Consider the following 7133-nt stretch of genomic DNA (forward strand, 5'->3'; position numbering starts at 1 on the left):
AGCGAAGAGTAGCCCCTGCTCACCACAACTAGAGAAAGCCCGTGCAAAGCAACAAAGACCCAATGCAGCCAAAATTAATTAATTTTAAAAAATAATAATTTAAATTTTAAAACCAAATGCATGGGGCTTCCCTGGTGGCACAGTGGTTAGGAATCTGCCTGCCAATGCAGGGGGCACAGGTTCGAGCCCTGGTCTGGGAAGATCCCACATGCTGTGGAGCAACTAAGCCTGTGTGCCACAACTACTGAGCCTGCGCTCCAGAGCCCACAAGCCACAACTACTGAAGCCTGCGCGCCTAGAGCCTGTGTTCTGCAACAAGAGAAGCCACCACAATCAGAAGCCCGCACAAGGCAACAAAGAGTGGCCCCCGCTCGCCACAACTAGAGAAAGCCCACCCCACGTGCAACAACGAAGACCCAATGCAGCCGAAAATAAATAAATAAATTCATTAAAAAAAAAAACCAAATGCATGCATTCATTACTTGGTTAAAAAATTATTTTTGTTAAGTTTTTTAAGCAGAGAGGCATAAGGGCTCAGAGCTCTGATTGCATATTTCTGTAATTTTTTACTCTGTTTTTCTCTGTTCTCTTTAGGGTATTAGCTTCCCTTGTAATAGCAAAGTAGCTGCAGCCGTTCCAGGCCTCATATCAGCACAGATGTAAAACAGATAACTAGTGGGAAGCAGCCGCATAGCACAGGGAGTTCAGCTGGGTGCTGTGTGTCTACCTAGAGGGGTGGGATAGGGAGGGTGGGAGGGAGACTCAAGAGGGAGGGGATACGGGGATATATGTATATGTATAACTGATTCACTTTGTTAAAAGGCAGAAACTGACACACCATTGTAAAGTAATTATACTCCAATAAAGATGTTAAAAAAATACTGTGCAATACACCCATTTAAAAAATAACAAAAAATAACTGGCCTAAGGACACATAGCCCTTCCAAGGCAGAGCTAAGATGACAGCCTAGACCTGCGATTGGCAAAGGCAGCTCATTCCATTATTCCCTGTTCACACAACCTCTCTGAGTTTCCTTTCTCCCAGTAGCCCCCACCCTCCCCCCTCATTCCTGCATGTATCTCACCTTTTCTTCATCACCAAATGTCTTCACCTCCCAAAGTCACCCGTTCTTCCTCCCACTCATTAAGCCCTGGTCACTCTGTTCCCCTCAGGTCACATGGTCACATGGAGGAAACTGCTTATCAAAGCCCTGCTGTCAGGTTGGGTTTGTATAATTACTGGAGGAACTCTGAGTGCTGAGACAGCTAAACACACAGGCCTGCACTGCTCAGGCCTCTGCCTCTCACGGATGACAATAAAAGCACCACTGCTGTAGCTCAACGCTCTAGAGAGTCCATTCCAAATGGTGGTCTCTGATAGAGTATCTCATGTCTATAACATGACTCTCCAGAAAGGGGTCAATAAGGCTTTCCTCTAAGATCATTTGAGCATCAAAGAAACTCATGCATATGAGTGCACATTATAAAGTGGAGAGTGCTACAAAACCATTGGCTATTATAATCTCTTTTTTAAAGCCTGAAAAAAAAATGGTGTATTTTGAAAAAGTAGTACATGCACAAGAAGAAACATTCAAACAGCACCAAAGAGAATGAGATGGAAAGTAAACCTTCCTCCCTCCTACCTGTGACTGAGTTCTCTCCTCCACAGAAGCAATCAGTTTCTAGCTCATCTTCTTGGCAACCATCCGTTCAGAGATAATCTTTGTATATACAAGTGTATGTGTGTATCATATCTATATTTGCTTTTTTTTTTTTACCCCAGTAGGGGCACACTTCTATGTCTTGCTCTTTTCACCCAACACTATATCTCAGAGATCATGCCATATGCATACTTATGGATCTGCCTCATTCTTTCTAAGGGCTGCATAGTTTTCCACTCTAAGGCTGTACCAAAATGTGTTTAATTAGTCTCCTACTAATGGACATTCAGATTGTTTTTCAAACCATGCTGCAATAAATAATGTCATTCAATTGTCTTTGCACACATGTGTGAATATTCTGGTAGACCATTTTCCTAGAAGGGAAATTTCTGTGTCAGAGTAGTTGCCTTTTAGATTTTTGACTGATAGGGCCAGGATATTGTAATAGAGCACATACTGGAGCCACGTGCTGGCTCGTCCTCTTACCAGTTGGATGAACTTGGACAAGTCCCTTAACCTCCTCATCTCTAATGCCACAGTTTCCCCATCTCTAATAGGACCTCCCCCACAGGGTTGCTGTGAAAATTCAGTGAGTTAATATACAAATGAAACTGCTTAGAAGAGCACCTGGTATGCAATAAACACATAGCATTAGCCTTTATTACATGATATTATTTTCTTACTTTGTCACATTGCCTTCAAGAGGTTAAGGTAACTTATATTCCCACCATAGTGTCTTATTTCCCTGACCCTCACCAACATTGCTCATTTTCAAACTTTTGAACTTGGTCAATCTGATGGGTGAAAAGCATATCTCATTATTATTTTAATTTCCTTTCCTTTTCTTTTTTTTTTTTTTTTTTTTTGCGGTACGTGGGCCTCTCACTGTTGTGGTCTCTCCCGTTGCAGAGCACAGGCTCCGGACGTGCAGGCTCAGCGGCCATGGCTCACGGGCCCAGCCGCTCCACAGCATGTGGGATCTTCCTGGACCGGGGCACGAACCCGTGTCCCCTGCATCAGTAGGCGGACTCTCAACCACTGCGCCACCAAGGAAGCCCCTCCTTTTCTTTTTTTAAATTTATTTTTTGGGCATTAAAAAAAATTGAAGTATAGTTATTTTACAATGTTGTGTTAGTTTCAGATGTACAGCAAAATAATTCAGATATATATATATTACAGATTTTTTCCATTATAGGTTATTACAAGATATTGAATATAGTTCCTTGTGCTATACAGTAGGTCCTTGATGTTTATCTATTTTATACATAGTAGTGTGTATATGTCAATCCCAAACTCTTAATTGATCTCCCCCACCCCTGCTGGCCCCTTTGTTTTCTGTGTCTGTGAGTCTATTTCTGTTTTGTAAATAAGTTCATTAGCATCTTTTTTTAGATTCCCCATATAACTGATATCATATGATTTTAATTTTCATATAAAAACTCAATTGCTGAATTCAGTGACCTTCTGAGTCTTATTCCTACTGAACCTCTTGGTAGCATATGACATTTGAAGCCTAGACCTATTAGATTGTCCTCTCCTGAACAACTCTTCTCCAGGGCCTGCTGGAACACTGCACTCTACTCCTGGGGTTCTCCTCCTGCCTCTCTGACTGGTCTTATTTATTTATTTATTTATATAAATTTATTTATTTATTTTTGGCTGCATTGGGTCTTCGTTGTTGTGTGCAGGCTTTCTCTAGTTGCGGCAAGCAGGGGCTACCCTTCGTTGCGGTGTGAGGGCTTCTCATTGCGGTGGCTTCTCATTGCGGAGCACGGGCTCTAGGCGTGCGGGTTTCGGTAGTTGTGGCGCACGGGCTTAGTTGCTCCGCGGCATGTGGGATCTTCCCGGACCAGGGCTCAAACCCATGTCCCCTGCATTGGCAGGCGATTCTTAACCAGTACGCCACCAGGGAAACCCCTGACTTTTCTTTTTTACTTGTTCCTCTTCCTCCTTCTCTCCTGCCGTGGCTCTCAAGACCTTCTCAACATGGGTTCACCTACTTCTCTGACCTTATTTTCTTCTAAACACATCTACTTGTTCTCTGAACACTTATATATGTTTTCCTGCTTCTCTGTCTCTGCTCATGTTCTAAGTGGAACTCCATCACTGTTAGGGTTGCCAGATAAAATACAGGACACTCAGTTAAATTTGAATTTCAGATAAACAACAAACTATTTTTAGTGTTTATCTGAAATTCAGATAGATATTTTATTTGCTAAATCTGGCCACCCTACCCCCAGTACTTTGTACCCCTAATGCAGTTAACATTTTGTCTGACATCATTGTTACTAGTGTTCATACAAGAACTAAAGCCCTGGCCAGGCAAGGGCTGGGTCTTTGTATTGTACATAGGGCCAGGCACACAGTAGTTTCTCAGGAAATATTTGCCGAATTCGGTGATACAAATTTTTTTTGGGTACAGGAAAATTACTCCTTTCCTCTTATTCCTTACCTCACTCCCACATTCAGCAATTGTTCTTGGTGATTTTGAGTAACCATATATTAGTTATCTAATCCAAGCTCTCTTAGATTATCTATAATTTCACGTGTATATGTTTACAGCTGTTCATGGATTAATTGAAAGATAAAGAAGCAGTCTAGCATGGTGGCCAGTCTCTCCCCGATTTAAGTCTTGGTTCTCTTTAACCATTTGTACAATATTAGCCCAGTTATTTCATCTCTTCAAACCTCAGTTTTTCCATGTATAAAATAGGAACAAGTGCCTTACTACAGGCACTTATGATTAAATCAGCTATTATGATATTGAATATTGAGGGCTTTCATTTGGCCAAATATGTGGGGGTTTTTTGGCCATGCCATGCAGCTTGCGGGATCTTAGTTCCCCAACCAGGAATTGAACCCAGGGCCCGGCTCCTAACCACTGGGCTGCCAGGGAATTCCCAAAAAAATGCTTTCTTGTTTTTTTCAAATGGTAGACCTTTTCCTTTTTCAAATTGAGGTAAATTGACATAAAATATTTTATGTTTCAGGTGTACAACATAATGATTCAATATTTGTATATATTGTGAAGTGATCACTACTGTAAGTCTAATTGACATCCATCACCATACTTAGTTACAAAAGTTTTTTTCTTGTGGTGAGGACTTTAAAAATCTACTCTTTTAGCAACTTTCAACTATGTATCCCAAAGTGTTTATTGCAGCTTTTATGTGCATGAGCAGGGAACTGTGCTGGTGACAGGAACAGTAATGGATAAAATAGGTTTGGTCCCTGTTCTCATGGACCTTACAATCTAACACTAGAGAGAGCCAGTAGTTAGAAAGAAAAAACCACAAATATGTAATTACAAATTGTGATAGGTTCTATGAAGCAAAATGCTGGGGGCTGTAAGAATTTACGAAACGGGTCCTGAGCTAGTTCAGGGAGAGCTTCCTTGAGAAATAATACCTGACATTTATTGAATACTCACCATATGCCAGTGTATTAGCTTGCTAGGGCTGCCATAACAAAGTAGTACAGACTGGGTGGCATGAACAACAGAAATTTATTTTCTCACAATTTTTTTTTTTTTTTTAATTTTATTTATTTATTTATGGCTGTGTTGGGTCTTTGTTTCTGTGCGAGGGCTTTCTCTAGTTGCGGCAAGTGGGGGCCACTCCTCATCGCGGTGCGCGGGCCTCTCATTATCGCGGCCTCTCTTGTTGTGGAGCACAGGCTCCAGACGCGCAGGCTCAGTAATTGTGGCTCACGGGGCTAGCCGCTCCGCGGCATGTGGGATCTTCCCAGACCAGGGCTCGAACCCATGTCCCCTGCATTGGCAGGTAGATTCTCAACCACTGCACCACCAGGGAAGCCCTCTCACAATTTTTTTTCTTTTTTTTTTTTGTGGTACACGGGCCTCTCACTGTTGTGGCCTCTCCCGTTGCGGAGCACAGGCTCCGGACGCGCAGACTCAGCGGCCATGGCTCACGGGCCCAGCCACTCCGTGGCATGTGGGATCTTCCCGGACTGGGGCACGAACCTGTGTCCCCTGCATCGGCAGGCGGACTCTCAACCACTGCGCCACCAGGGAAGACCCCAATTTTCTCACAATTTTTGAAGCTAGAAGTCTGAGATCAAGGTGTCAGCAGGGCTGATTTCTTCTGAGACCTTCCTCCTTGGCTTATAGACGGCTATCTTCTCCCTGTGTCTTCTCTCTGTACCTGTGTCCATATTTCCTCTTCTTATAAAGACAACCATCATGTTGGACTAGGGCCCACTCTAATGACCTCATTTTAACTTAGTTATCTCTTTAAAGACCCTATCTACAGGGAATTCCCTGGTGGTCCAGTGGTTAGGACTCTTGCTTCCATTGCAGGGGTCACAGTTTCCATCCCTGGTTATGGAACTAAGATCCCGCAAGCCATGTGGTGCGGCTAAAGAAAAAAAGATTAAAAAAGAAAAAAAGACCCTATCTACAAATATGGTCATACTCTGGGATCCTGGGTGTTTGGATGGAAGAAATTTTCTCATATTGAGGTGTGGGGAAGTCATCCTGGCTTATACATGATTTAACTTTAAACTTTATGCTAACTAGAATAGCCTGTTTTGTGGCATATTAAGCATACACTGTACATCTGCTCTAACCATTAAAGAAAAGGGTGCATCGTCCAGAAGTAAAGAATGTCTGTTTTGAAGATAGAGATAAATACCTCCCTTCCTGGAACATCAATGCTACACTCCTTTGATGATAAGACTCTCTTTGCAGGCTCCAAGTCCAGGCTGATTTGCTGTGTACGTGCTCATCTATCTTCTTTGAAATTTTGAAGGTATGTACCCTGTAATGTTTGATGTTCTTTGCTCTGACAAGATACAAAGCTGTGCTAAAAACCATGCTTCTTTGGAACAGTGCCTCAGAGCTATCTGAGAGACTGTCTCCTTGGCTATAGTCCTCAGTTTGGCTCAAATAAAACTCTTTTCTAGTCCCATTACAGATTGTTTATTGCTTATTTCTGTCAACAATATGAATTTGAGGGCACAACTCATCACATAACAGCCAGATATTAATTAGCACTTACATGCATTATTTTACAGCAATCCTATCATTGTTACTTTACTATTATAGATTAAACTGAGGTACAGAGAGAGGTTACACACTTGCCTAAGGTCATACAATACCTAGGAGTCATGAAAACTGGGGCTTGAACCCTGATAACAATCACCACAAGCTTATGGAGTGCTGAACAACAAGTTGGAGCTGGCCCAGCAAAGGCTAGAGGGCACATACCAGGCAGATGGGATTATATGCAAAGGGCCCGGAGTAGAGGAGAGCTTGGCACTTCTGACAGAATGAAAGAGTCAAGTTGATAACGTTAAAGAAGAGGGCCAGAACCTAGGGGCAGGACAGCAATAAAGACGCAGACCTGGGCTTCCCTGGTGGCGCAGTGGTTGAGAGTCCGCCTGCCGATGCAGAGGACACGGGTTCGGGCCAAGATCCCACATCCCGCGGAGTGGCTAGGCCTGTGAGCCATG

Source organism: Mesoplodon bidens, assembly GCF_964165515.1.
Source record: "Mesoplodon bidens genome assembly, chromosome: 7".
Taxonomy (NCBI): Eukaryota; Metazoa; Chordata; class Mammalia; order Artiodactyla; family Ziphiidae; genus Mesoplodon; species Mesoplodon bidens.